A 14,594-nucleotide genomic window follows, 5' to 3' on the forward strand; every position below is an offset into this window, starting at 1 on the left:
CTTGATCCCAGAAGCCTGATTTGGAACTTGATCATGACCTGAGCCAAAGGCAGATGCTTAACCAACTGAGCCACTGAGGCATCCCTCAGGTAATATTCCTGATCTTGACATCTGCTATGTCTAATTTTAATATAATCATTTCAGCTATTTCATGATTAGTATTTATTTGGCATACTTTTCCTCATTTTTAAATGTTTCACCTATTTGTGTCTCTATATTTAAAATGAATTTTTTATGGATAGCATATAGTTGGGTTCTGATTATCAATTTGATAATATTTACTTTTAACTGGAGTGTTTAGATCATTTATATTTAATATAATTATTTATATTAATGGGTTTAAATCTACCATTTTGCTATGCATCTTGCTATTTGTCCCATCTGTTATTTGTTCCTTTTCTCTTCCTTTCCTGACCATTTTATGTCTGAGTATTTTTAAAAATTAGTTTTGTCTTATCTCTTCTATTGGTTTCCATAGTCAAGGTATCTCAAATTTTCACTACGTACCCCCTACATTGCTATCTTCCTTCTTTGTTTTATTTTTCTCCTTAGAACTGAGCACTATCTAAAAATACAGTATATTCTAGCTATTTAGTTTGTTGTTTGTCTCTCTGAGTAGAGTATAACTCTTGAAGAGCAAATATTTTAGCCTATTTTGTTCACTACAGAAACTTTAGTACACAGAAACAATATCTGTTACAAGGTAGGTAGTCAGTAGACAGTTATTGAATAGAATTGAATTGCTAGACAAGGGTCTCAGTCTACCTTTCCTGCGTAAGTATCAATGGCTACCTTAGTTGATCCTCAGAGGCATGATGTTTAACAAAATCAACTTCCTCACTGGATTTTGAAAGAGATCAAATATGTGGTTAGGGACCATTTGTAGCTGATGTACTCTCTTACAAAACAAATGTGAATTAGCCTCCTCTTTCCTCTATGCTGAGTGTAACCAAGGTGCTGATTATTTCCTGATTTCCGCTGTTGACTTCCTGGACTGGTCTCCTAGGTATGTAACCTCATCTCCAGCACACATCTGGCTCAGAGCTGACAATAAAACAGTTTTGAATAAGGATATGCAGTGACTCATAAATAGTGACTTTAGGGACAAAACCCAGAAATTATAAAATGATGTGGCCTCTAGGAAAGCAAACTGAAAATTTGAGATTATGTGGGTAATGTACAAAAAATAAACATAATTAATTTTGCTTAGGTTACCTAAATAAAGCAGGATAGTTTTATACCCTCTTATCCTTATAAACAATCTTGATGAGCCCCATACTCCGTGGGATATTTCTGGGCACCCAGCTTCCTCGCTGTAGAAGCTAATGTTAGTCTCACACTTTATTTCTTAGAGGTAATTAATTTACACCTACTCCATAGAGGTAAGAAGTGCAAAGCTGAATTAAGAACATAGAATTTTATATACATTACAAACCAACAAATCTGTCAACACAACACAAGTGATATTCCTCTCTTGTTTCAGAGCAGGAAGCTTTTGACCTCCTGGAGGTAAATACATTTTTCCATTTCTTAGAAATTGCAATGCAAGGCATCCTGACAAATAAAGGCAATACATGTTTTAGTATTTTTAACAAAACTCTTTATCAAGATAAGCATATGACGTACATTATATGAGATCAGCAGGTGACCTGCATCATGCATTTCAATTTTTATTTTATAATTCTCCAATTAAGGAAGAACTTTATTCTTCAGGAGAACTTAAGCCACATGTTTCTCATTGTCTATGGATTTTCTCAGACCTTCCTGCCTCAGAGGTTCCCTGATTTTAGCTCTGGGGCTTATGCTTATGCTCTAGTGATCTTGAGTCTCACTGTGCCCCCTTCCATGGGCCTTGGCATTCTTAAACTCCTAATTGTCCCATTCTCAAGGCATCTGTGGCCTGCCAGGCCCCCTCACAAGGCAGTATCCTCATTCCTAGGGCTCCAATACCTGTGCTTATGACGCTCCTGCCCAGGACAAAGGATTTGTGTATGAGAACGCTGGTGTTGACAGGTTCTGGTCCTGAAGCCACTTGGATCTGTGTTTCTCCAGGTTTGTGTTTGTTTGATTGCTACTTTGAGACCTTCTTCAAACTTAAGACCAGTTGGCCCAAGTCAGTGACAGATGATCATTTTGATTAGTAGGTGTCAGAAGATATGGTTCACACAGAAGCTAGAGTCTCTGTGACTAAGATGGGGAGAGGGAGGTACAGGGAAGGATTTGGCAGCAGGCCCTGCCTCCTACCTGATTCTAAGGATACAGGGGCCTTGTGGATTTTTAAGGGAAAGATCTAATTTGTAGTTACCTGCACAACCTTGTAAGACCCATTTTGCTAGAACAAAAACAAAGATGGCAACAATGATAATAATCACAACAACTTGCTGTTATGTACAGTCAGACATCTCTTCTTTTCAAAGCTGTCCCTGGATGTCTAAGTTACCTGTAATCAAGAGAACAAGGGAAGCCCAATTCTGAATGGGATCCCCTGCTCACTCAAATGGGAGGTGATGCTAAGGCAGGAGACTGGCTGCTATCCCTGGGGTCTTCAAGGCCAAACTTAGCAGAAATTCAAATACCTGATTCTGGAGGAACCTGAGTCATGGCTGCAGGGCCTTCAGGACAGCAGGTTTAGGGCTATGTTCTTATGGTGGTTGATTTTATGTGTCAACCTGAGTGGACTAAGGGATGCCCAGACAGCTAGAGAAACAATTTCTGGGTGTGTCTCCAGAAGAAATTACATTTGAATCAGTAGACTGAGTAGACTCACCAATGCAGGTGGGCATCATCTAATTCATAGAACAAATCAGACAGAGAAAGGTTGAATCTGTTTTCTCCTTGAGTTGGTATATCCATCTTCTCCTGGCCTTTGACATTGGTGTTCCTGGTTCTCAGTCTTTGGACTTGGAGTGAGGGTTATACCATCTACTCCCCTGGTTCTCAGGCCTTTGACTCAGATCGAATTATGCCATTGGTTTTCTTGATTCTCCAGCTTGCAGATAGCAGATCATGGACTTGGCCTCCATAATCATGTGAGCCAATTTCTAGAAGTCTATCTACCTATATTGGTTGTGATTCTCTTCAGAATCCTTGCTAATACAATTTTCCTCTCAACCTGTAAGAGACAAAGGACTCAGGCAAATCTCTACCTTCCTAGGATCCCCCAGGATGATGCTTAATACAGCCCAGGGCCCTATGATTTAGAACTTAGGAGAGCAGGTTGGTAGCAGCAGATACTTAGTCTAGACTCATTCCTCACATAATTCTGAGCAGGTAATATGCTTTTGGAGGAAAATGATCCTTATCTTCCAGCTGGCAGAGCCCAATCACAACCGGTAGAGAAACAGCTACAGGATAGTGCTGGGCATGGGATAAACACTGAGTCCTCTGACGGATTCATCAGCCATCCACAGGGCAGGTCCCGAATCTGGGCAAGTAGCTTCTGTTTCCTAATAAGGATTCTCTAGCAGAACCATGAGGCTGGCTGTGTTACACCTTCTTATTTTACATTATTTCTCTTAATTTGTGCAGATATATATTAAAATTGGTGCTGTACATTTCAAGTTCCATTAGTATAACATAACCCGAAGCAGCTGTTGGTAACTTCAGAATTTCAGGCATGAAAACTTTGAAAAGTAGAGTGATAATCAAACCTACACAGTCATTCTTATCTTACCTAAGAGTCTTGAACATGTGACTTGGATGATGACTGTTCCTGATGGCAACTGTGCCCTAGCTCATGGCTGGTAAAAGAGGCTTCTCTACTTGCACTTGAACCCATCACTCTTCTCTGTCTACTCAAGAACTGGCTTCTAGCTATTTGGCAGTGGAAGTACACAATGTAAAGAAAGAAGTCAAACCTCACTTGGAATTCCTACCTGACCATGTGCTGGAGTGTGCCACAGAGAGTCTTAGACTCGTACAAGGGTAATCCTGCTTGGTTTGCAGACTTGGGGGTTTGTGGCATAATAAGAAAAATATTTGGTCTTTGTCTTGAGTCCCTGGCATGGAGCTTCTTGGAAGCCTTGGAATGAAAGGTGACAAAAGTGATAGGATCATCTTTCATTCTAATGAAGGGATTCTTGGTGTCTTACCTTAGATAGCCTCAGGATGAGGACTAGTAACCAGAAAGACCAGACTCTCATTAGAAGACTGGATCATTCAGCCCCACTCCCTGACTTCTGGGTAGGGAAGAGGGGCTGGAGATTGAATCAATCACCAATGGCCAGTGATCTAATCAACCATGCTTACATAATGGAATCTTCATGAAATCCCCTAAATGATGGGATTTAGGGAGCATTCACATTGCTGAGCACATAGAGGTATTGGGAGGGTGGCACACCTGGAGAAGGTAGGGAAGCTCTGTCCTCTCCTCAACCCCACATCTCTCCTATTTAGCTGTTCCTGAGTTATATCCTCTATAACAAACTGGTAATAGTAAGTAGAGTGCCTTTCTGAGTTCTGTGAGTCATTCCAAAGGATTATCAAACCTAAGGGGATGGATGTTTTGGGAACCTCTGATTTATACCTCTGTCAGAAGATTGGGGGGCCTGGGAATTGAGACTGATGTCTGAACTAGGGAACAGTCTTGAGGAACTGAGCCCTTTAGCTTTTTGGGATCTGACGTAATGCCAGGTAGATGCCGTCAGATTGAGTTGAATTGTTGGACACCCAGTTCATGTTGGATGATCAGAGAAATAGTACTGGAAAAGACACCAGGCACTTGCTGTCAGGAGGAAAAAACCCTCAGGATTGTACATGATGTATTTGTGGTGCCAGTCACAGAGTGAGCAATTTACAAATTCATTCATTTATTCCATAAATATTTATTGCAGAACAGCTTCACACCAGACACTGCTCCAAGCACTTGGGTGGTGAATAAAACATAAAAATTCCTTGCCCATAGGGGATTAGATTCTAATAGGGAGGAAAGAAAAAAAGAAATAAGCATGTAATAAGTCAGGTAGTATATTAGTTTTCTAGGGGCTGCCTTAACCAAATACTACGGATTAGGTGGCTTAAACCAATGCAGACATTTATCTCACAGTTCTGGAGGCCAGAAGTCTGAGATCAAGGGATCAATAGGGATGATTCTTTCTGAGGGCTGTAAGGGAGAACCGTTCCAGGCCTCTTTCCTTAGCTTGTACTGGTTGGCTTCTCCCTTGTCTTCACATTGTCTCCTTTCTCTGTGTCTGTCTCTGTCCAGTCTTCCCCTCTTTTAAGGACACCAGTCATATTGGATTAGGGCCACCCTTAATGACTTCTTTATAGCTTGGTCACCTCTGTAAAGATCCTATCTCCAAATAAGGTCACTCTCTGAGGTAAATGGGGGTTAGGACTCCAGCATAATTATTGGGGAGAGGGGAGACCCAATTCATCTTATAATAGGTAGATACTGGAGAAGAATATGGAGAGCCAAGAGTGGGTAGGCTTGTGTATATATAGAGAGTGGTCAGGGTAGTGTTAAAAAGTGTTATCTGAGCAGACACCTGAAAGGTAGAAGGGGGTAAGCCCAGAGGATGTCAGAAGGAAGAGCAACCGAGGCAGGTGGGAGGCATGAGACCCTTGCAGGGATGTGAGGGGTAGTGAGAAGGCCAGTAAGGTCATGCAAGTGTTGGCTCCTATATAAAGGATTGTATTAATTTCTTGAGGTTGCTATAGCAAAGGACACAAGCTGGGTGGCTTAAAACAACAGACATTTATTCTCTCCCAATTTTGGAGACTAGAGGCCTGAAATCAAGGTGTTGGCAGGGCCACGCTCCCTCTTGTAGCTTCTGGTGTTTGTCAGTAGTACTCGGCTCTCCTTGGCTTGTAGACACATCAGTCCAGTCTCTGGCTCCACATCCCACAGCCGCCTTCACTCTGTGGGTCTTTGTCGTCACATGGAGCTCCTATGTGTGTGTGTCTGTGTCTCTCCTTTTCTTATAAGGACACCAGTCATATTGGATTGAGAGCTCATCCTACTTCGGCATATCCTCATTCTGGAAAGATTCCATCTGGAGAGATTCTATTTCCATATTAGGTCACATTCACAGGTACCAGGGACCAGCACTTCAACATAGCTTTTTTGGAGGGGACATGATAGAAAGCACACAAGGATCTTGCCCTTACTCCATGAGGTGGGGCCACTAGACAGTAGGCATTCCTGTGTGTCTGGTTCCCTGCTCAGTGTCCTTCGATGCATAGAGGCAGCTGCACAGGATGGTGTATTTAATCTTTCTAGAGATGCATCCCTTGCCTGCTTTTAGAAAACCCTGGAAGATGAGTATGATGACTATGGTCTTTAGTTGCAGTGTGGCCACGTCATGGAAACTCCCCCAGTATCTCCTGTGGTATCTACTGTGAGAGCCTGTGTTGATAGCTCTCAGCCTTGCAGGGAGGTTGGTGCCCTGGGGACCTGCGGAGGGATGCATTGTGGTTCTTTGTGAAAGCCGAAACATCCCATTGCATCTCAATCCAAGGAAGACTTTCTTTGCGCAGAGCTGAAACAACACATCTCCCAAGGATTTAAGTGAACATGGGGCTTGCACTTAGAAATTCGAAAGGAAGGCCTGGCTAATGGAATCCATAGGTGGAATCTCAAATGTCAGATGCTCAGCGAGCTTTTGGGCCTGCCCTCAATTGACCTCAAATCACTGTGAGACTCACCACACCTGTCACATCGCTCCCCCATCCTCTCCCCCTGTGTTACCCCAACTCCTGCCGCGTGCCAGCAGTGCCAGTGTCCCGGCCAGTCTACCTTCAAGCTTTATTAGCCTCAGCTTCCTCTGCTCTCAGAGGAATCTTCTCAACGCACAGCACGAGCATGGCAGCCCCTTTTGTAAAGATTGCCCCAGCCCCAGTCCTTTAGCCTGGCCTCATGGGGCAAGTGGACTTCAGAGCCAGACAGCCCTGTGTCCTAATCCTGCCCTGAATTACAGTTTTAGGGCCTCAGTTTCCCCCAGTGAAAATTAACCAAGTTGACTGATTGAGTGGCCACATGGGGATCCCGCAGGCTGTCTCGACCCTGACATGCCCAGTAATGATGCTGGGTGTCCTGGGGACTCTGCTGTGCTCCCCACTCATGCTGAAAACACAGTTCAGTGCTCAGGGGCAGTCTTAGATTTTTCACTTTCAGGTTCTTCCAGGATGTACCACCACGCACTACCCCCACTCCTGTAACACCGCCAGGTCCAGAGGCTTTGGGCAATCAGGACGGAGCTCGGTGATAAAATGCTGAGTGTTCTGATTTCTCAGATGCTTATGATCTCATGCTCCATCCATGCAGGGCTGGGGGGCCCATCTCTGAGAAGAGAGCTCTCTTAGCAGAAGGGTGCTTCTTATTTCTGTAAGATTCTGAGTTCTTTTAAACCTGATATGCATCATCTTCTTATTTTAGGGGCTGAATTAGCAAACATGAGAGCAACTTTGGGGAAGAAATGATAACTTTCAGTCATGCCCAAAATATTTGTTTCGGGGAGGTGATAAGCAACACAGGGTTACTAATGAAATAATTGGAAGTTGCTGCCAGAAGTCTTCCCAGTCATAATAATGCTGACATTCTTAATTTGGGCTGACATGAGACTGACGGGCATTTTGACAGCCAGACCCACCAGAAACAATTATTTTACAGATAAATTATTGCCATTCAGGCATTCAGAGCTTCCAGAACTTTTTGTCAGTTAATGGGCACTGGGTGCATGGAAATCTTAGTTTCAGACATTGGAGGGGTGTAAACATACACAGGGAGGGCTCCTGGCTTGCTTTGTGTGGACACTGGGTCACAATGTAGACTAGACTCTTGGCTGTCCCCACTTGCTACCTTCAAGGCCTGGGACTGGTTCTCAAATCCTCTGAGCTCAGTTATCTCATCTCAGCAACAGGGATAAGTAAACCTAGCTCATCATGTATCGTGGAGAATCCCATGAGTTAATGTCTGTGAAGCACATAGCTCAGTGCCCACATGGTGGTTGCTCTTTTTAGTATACACACCAGGCACTCACAAATGGAACTTTCTGTGTTAACCGTGGTCATGTGGCCAGTCTGCTTTTCTCGTCCAAATGACTTTCTTTGAAGGAAGGATGAGAAAAGAACTTAAGACTCCAGATTTAGAGGCAGTTGCTTATTCCAAGCAGGGCCTCCAGGAGGCTGGTGATATTAAAGTCTGGAAAGGCTAGAAGGTCAGCGTATGGGATCGGCTTTCTCCTTTTGCACGTTCCAGAAGGGGCTAGTTAGCCTCTGGGGATGTGTTCCCAAACTTTTCAGGGTCAGAGAAAAAGGGATTTGCCTTTGGATTTGGGTTGGGCAGCATTCCTTCTCTGTGCTGTGAGTGCAGAGGCCAGCCCTGCATATGGGGGCAGCACCAGGGTGGACAGGAGGCAATGCCACCAAGCATGGTTTGATCTGGTCTTCACTGGGCAATGAGGGTAGAAGGATGGGTTATGGCAGGCAGGCGCTAGAATGAAGCAGTAGTCATGGGTCACTTTTCTGTCCCTTCTCTGGGGTTCTCTGCTTAGGTTCTCTTGGGTGGAAATTCAGGACGGCAAGTTGGATTTTTCTAGTGCAGTAATTTGGAAGGTAATTGATGTATTTCTTGACTATAATTGTTGAACATCAGTACAGTCCAGGCACTCAGCTAAGCCTTTGCTCATAGCATCTCAACTATCTTGGTGACACAACTTGATATAGGTTCTGCTGAGATGCTGAGGCTCAGGGAGGTTGAATGACTTGCCCAGAGATACACCGAGCATGGCAGATGTGAACCTACCTCCTCCTTGAGCCCACAGTGGGTGCGTGTAACCACTGTGCTGTGTCTGTCCTCCAGGGGTTTTCCCCTTGGTCAGCTACCCCAGGTGACCTCAGTAAACTCAGAGCAGACACTGACAGCTGGGCTCCTTTCTGAGCCATCAGCCCTCTGAACCTTGTGTTCAAAGAACTGGCAGGGTCGATGTGCATGGGTGCCTTAGAACACTGTCATTCTGGCTGTGAGTGCAAGGAGCACACAAGTGTGTGTTGGACCAATGGCAGAGGATCCAGGTCTTGCTGGACCTGGAAAGGTGACATTTTGGCCACCTGCATCTCCTTCTGGCCTTCAGCTATGAAATGAGGGATGGGATTATGTCTCCCTGATACAAACCCTTAGAATTCTAGATCTCTGTGTGCTATGGGGTTTTAGGAAAAAAGGAAGTCATACATAACTAGATGAAGTCAAGGATGTGCTAGTGTCCTCTGCTAAGCAATAGGCAACATGGTGTGTTTTCCAGACTATTCTGGGCTTTGTCTTGCTCCTTGGTGATCCTGGCCTGCCCCTGGGTAAGCCCTGATCCTGCTCCCCAGTAAGCTCTGGTCCTGCCCCCAGGTGAGCCCTGGCCCTACTCCTAGGTGATTCCTGGTACTTACCTGGTTGAACCCTGGGCATGCCCTTTGCACAGCTCCTGGGGAACATCTGCAGGCTGTCATGTCCCAGTGCCACCTTAGCAGGGTGAGTTTGTCCAGCAATCCAGCAGAACCTGTCCTGCCTCCAGTGCTCAGGGCACAAAATCTGGATGACTTTATCTCCCTCTTGGTGGAGCCATTCCCCTTGCCCTCCTTTCTTGGATCCAAAAGGATCCCAGTTCCCCTTCTCCCTCATGGGACCCCATAAGATCTGTCGATAAGAAGGAGGCCATTGCTTCCTGCAGAAAGCCTCTCCTAAGCCTGTGCTTGGGCTTCATGCTGACAGGCTATGGCCCCCAGAGGACAGGGTGTAGCCTGAAGGGAAGGCATAGCAAATCTCAATGCTGTGTATTTTTTCTTTTTGAAAATGCACTGGGAAAGTGTAACTAAACATGAAGGCACACAGGAAGAACAAATATCACTCCACGGGTTCGGCTCTTTACTTCCGAGCATGGCTGACCTTTCTTGTCTTCTCATTATTCTCACTCTGAAGAATGGCTGTGTGGAAAGCTTAGTGCCTTTTATTTGCCAAACAGTGGAGACCGCCACTTGCTATAGAAGTGGTTGACATTTAGATTGTGACCCAGGTGATGCACGACATCCCTTTTGATGGGTAATTCCACATACATTCCTGAAATCCCTGTGCTCTATGCCTTCCTTCCCTGGGCTTGCCCCTGGCATAGACTCTAGACGGGCAAGTGGCTTCATCCCTCAGAGCTCTCATCCTCACCTACAGTGGGTGCTCCCAGCTCCCACCTCGCCTGCCGTCAAGACTGAAGAGATACCACAGGCTCTTTCATTCACTTTATTCCCCATGAAACACGAGGGACAGGAGCTGTCCGGGCAAGCTAGGGAGGTGGACTGTTATTGTTCTGATGCCTTCCTGCCAGTTAGGGACACCACAGCCACGTGTCCCTGGTGGAGCCCAGACACAGATCAAATCACTCCTGTTTAGGTGGGAGAAGTATGGACGTGGTGTCTCCTGAGCTCAGGGAAACCATGGTAGGTCCTGGACCCAACAGTGTGGCTAACCCCATTTTTACTGCCTTTCTTTGTGTGTGTAGTTCTGTTTCTGAGTTTCGCTTTCCTTGCTGATTTGACACTGGGGGGTTTGCATTCAGGTCCTAAGGTAGCTGTAACAAAACACCGCAGATGGGGAGGCTTAGAACAACAGACATGTCCTACTGTCTCACAGTTCTGGAGGACAGAAGTCCGACATGAAGATGTTGACAGGCCCATGCTTCCTCTGAAGGTTCTAGGGGAGAATGATTTCTGCCTCTTCCAGATTTTGGTGCCTCCATGTGTTCCTTCACTTGTGGCTGCATCTCTCCAGTCTCTGCCTCTGTCTTCACTTGGTCTTCTTCTTGATATGTGTCTTTTCCTTTTCTTATAAGGATGCCAGTCATTGGATTTACAGCCCACTCTATACTCTTGTCTTGATCCTTAACTAATTATATCTGCAAAGACCCTATTTCCAAATAATATCATATTCTGAGGTTCTGAGTGGACATAAATCTCTCAGGAATACTATTTAACCTATTACAGATGCTAGTGTTGGGGTCAGCATGGGGTAGCAAGCCATTCAAGTCTTGGTGGCCTTAAAGTCACTTCAAGTCTCCTTCCTCCAGCCCTGAGACAGGCTAACTGATGCTGACTAGACTGGAGAGTGTCTTTCTGCTTCCTTCCAACTCCAAGGGGGCCCTGAATTCTTTCTTGCTCTCTTTTGGCATCTCCCTGACTCTTCCTCTAGACATATCTTTTGAGAGCTTCCTTTTTTTCTGTCATTCTACAAAAAGTAGCCTACAATTAAACCAAAGCCATGGTCAGAATTCTGTGGTTCCTGAGAAGACAAAAATTAAAAAAAAAAAAAAACATGGTAAAAGCAAAATATTTTTCATTCAAAAAGATCATTGAGACAATCACAATATATAAACTGAGAAATTCATGAGGAGCTCACACTGGGGTCTTTCTGTTCTGTCCCCTCTCAGCTCTGTTATCTGTCTCTACACCCAGCTTGGACTCTGTGGGGATCTCATGCTGTCTGCTTTGTGCACACATAATAGGCTTCTGGGCCTTGGCAGCCCTTAGGGACCAGGCTCTGGCAAGTAATCATAGCCAAGGCTCCCTTCCTTTTAGGATCTCATATGCCCTTATGGGCTTATGCAACTCCTCAATGCTTAGAGGCAGAATTTGTCACTTAGAGGCCTATCTCCCAGGCATAGATATGTTAGTTGCAAGTGACTAGGTGTCCCATTTGGTCTGGCCCATGGTGGGTGAAGGCACCGCTCAAGAAACTGGTTCTCCAATTTCTGGCAATATGGTACACCCGGGGAGTGGGGTAGGTTCCACCTATTTTGTTTCTCCTGGATCTTTGGCCCCGATAGCCTCCTTTTTGCATTTCAAAGTATGGACAAGACCCCAGAGACAGGTTGTTTGGATTCCATTTGACATCAATTACCTTGGTCAAGCTGCGTGCTAGGGCCATATGAACAGCTGTCCGACTGCATTTCTCATCTCTGGCTTCTCCCATCCAGGGCTTGTTAAGGCCCATTATCCAGTTGTTTGTCTCTTATAAAACAGTATAAAACAGTCCCATACTGTTTTATAGGACAAGCTTGTTGTGGCTTCCACATAGGTAGAAATTCAGGAAGGGCAGCAGTAGCTATCTTGAATGTTGTGTTGTCATCAGGGAGCCACTATTCTGCTCTGCCTGGAATGTTATTAATATGATGAGGTTCTGTTTTTCTCATTGCTATCTTTTGTGGGAGAAGAGGTATGTGAACTACCGAGGAGGAAGTTGATGAGGCCTTGGTGGGTGCTGCCAAGGCAGGTTTAGGAAGGGGCAGTGACAATGTCCAACTCGAGCAGAGGGAGAGTTAAACCTTTCCCTGCACCCCTCCACTCCCATCAGAATGGCAGATGGGTTTTTTTCTGAGATGACAGCAGTGATGTATGAACTTGCCCTTCCACCATGATGGAGTGGGGTCTTGGCTTCCTCAAGTCTAGGGTAGGCCTGGGGACTGTGGCCAACACAGTGTGGTAACAAATTGCTCAGTTTATGGTGCTGCCCTTCACGGAGCAGCTGGGGCTTCTTACCTCTGGAAGCACTGTCCTATGAGAGGTGAGCCACCTAGAGATGTCCACTCTGTCAAAAGCCCATGTTCTCTGGATGTCTTGGGCCATGAGCCACCACTTGGAGACAGAACAAGCTAAGGAAACCGATGCATCCAGCTGATGGCCCAAGGATCTGAGACACACCATCCTGGCATACCCTCCCCAAATTCCTGACTCACAAAATCATGAGCAAAATAAATGATTTTGTAAAGCTTCTAAGTTTGGAGTGGCTTCACATGGAGCAATGCATAACTGGGACATTTAGTCAAGACTGGTCACACAACTAGATTGGGGAGGAGGCTGTAAGAAAAGATGACCAATGAAATGGTAGATAAACATTTCAGCTACTCTCCATGTAAAAGTGAAGAGAGGGGTTGGTATACCATCCTTGTATAGGTGTGGATGATCTTGCTGCCTTTAGGTGTGAGCAGGGCACCTGGAACAATGAGCATACACCATCCACACCCTCAAGGTCTCAACATTTGTTTCACCACTTAGTAAATGTCTACTAAGCATGCACCTCCTAGGCACACTGAGACAGGAGGAGCCAAACAGAAACAAGCTGAGCTCTCAGGGATTTACAGTGCAGCGGCCAGTCCCAAGAAATCTCTTCATGTTCCCTTGAGAGGAAGGCCATGCAGGGTGGAGCCACTGTCCAGACAGTGGGTAGCAGTGGAGTAAGGGTGGGCATGCTGGGAGTTTGGTCTTTAGACCTGCTCATGTCCTAGTCTGTCTGTACCATCTGTGACTGCTAACACAGTGGTCTGGGATGCCCTATACTTGGTGGCCATGTTGGGGAGAGACCCAATCAGGCCTAGTGGGTTAAGAAGTCACTGACATCCCACCAGCTAGTTTCCTCCACCATTAGCTCATGTTGAGCCCCTGCTGGCTTTGATTCCTTGGCTGATGTTCTGCTGCCCCCTCCTGGCTGGGTCCTACTGACCCTGTTACCACAAGGGTAATAATGGTGCTGGTTTCTTTCTCTCAACCTGAATGGATGAATATGTTGGATTATCTCAGAATGTTTGATATGTAACTGACAGTATAACTTCTAATTCAGCATTATAATTGAGTGATTATAACTGTAGTCTGCAATTCTAGCAAGCAGATAACAAATTGCAAAAATCTAATTTTACTCCAAATATTGTAATCTTGCAGCCCTTGTTTTCTCAGTTAGAAAATGGGACTATTATTGCTGATTGTGCAGGACCATAAGGATTAAAGTATACAGAATACTCTGTACATCTATGTTCATGTGCTAGTGAGTAGTTGTCGTTATTGCTGTGGGTGAGCCTGTGATACAGCCAGAGTCCAGAAAAGGGAGGAGTCATCTGCTTGCCTTGAGTTTATAAAAGTGGAAAAAGAGTGTTTTTTTGAGACTGGCCTGGTGGGAAAGAAGATGGAAATGAGATTTAAAATGTATTGACTATGGCCTTCAATAAGGCTGCTCTGTCATCAGTTTACCTACTCTAGTAGGGACAAGCATGGTTTGAGGAGCTGGTCTTCTCATTTTCTGTCTTGGGATTCCTTGATGCTGGAGTGCAGGGAGGCAGAGCCTGGTCTGCTCAAAGCATCCTTTGGGGATGGAAGTTAGCTCTGAAGTCTTCTTTCTAGAGATGACTTCAGGATTTTGATAAAATGAAACATGAAGTTGTGATTTAGGAAAATTGTAAGCCAGGGACACCTGGGAGGATCAGCGGTTGAACACCTGGCTTTGGCCCAGGGCATGATCCTGGAGTCCAGGGATCAAGTCCCACGTTGGGCTCCCTGTATGGAACCTGCTTCTCTCTCTACCTGTGTCTCTGCCTCTCTCTCTCTGTGTCTCTCATGAATGAATGAATGAATGAATAAGTAAAATCTAAAAAAAAAAACTGGAAAATTGTAACCCAAACAATTGTTGAGAAGACCCAAAATAATATATTTCTTTATAGGAGAAGAAAGATCATGTTGTTTGAGCAAAACTTGTGAAAGGATGTGTGCATTGTGCTGGCTAAAGAAAGCCTAAAGTGACATTCAGGAAAGCTTTAGCTGTGAGAGATGCGGGATGTTCAGAGTCTGCCTCCATTGTG

At 45.0% G+C, this 14,594-nt stretch overlaps 1 long non-coding RNA gene across 4 annotated transcripts in view; it reads left to right on the top strand.

Moving 5' to 3' along the window:
- The first annotated feature begins 26 nt into the window (after positions 1–26).
- Positions 27–14,594, top strand: part of LOC111093450 — a 35,055-nt gene continuing 20,487 nt past the window's right edge. Inside the window, exon 1 of one of the 4 annotated variants that reach the window (XR_005382370.1) lies at positions 27–89. This is a non-coding gene — a long non-coding RNA (uncharacterized LOC111093450). Of the gene's footprint in view, positions 90–1,956; positions 2,053–14,594 lie in introns of those variants that run through there. The other 3 variants (XR_005382369.1, XR_005382372.1, XR_005382371.1) reach the window with 3 other exon arrangements.

This window comes from Canis lupus, chromosome 31 (genome assembly GCF_011100685.1).
Source record: "Canis lupus familiaris isolate Mischka breed German Shepherd chromosome 31, alternate assembly UU_Cfam_GSD_1.0, whole genome shotgun sequence".
Lineage (NCBI taxonomy): Eukaryota > Metazoa > Chordata > Mammalia > Carnivora > Canidae > Canis > Canis lupus.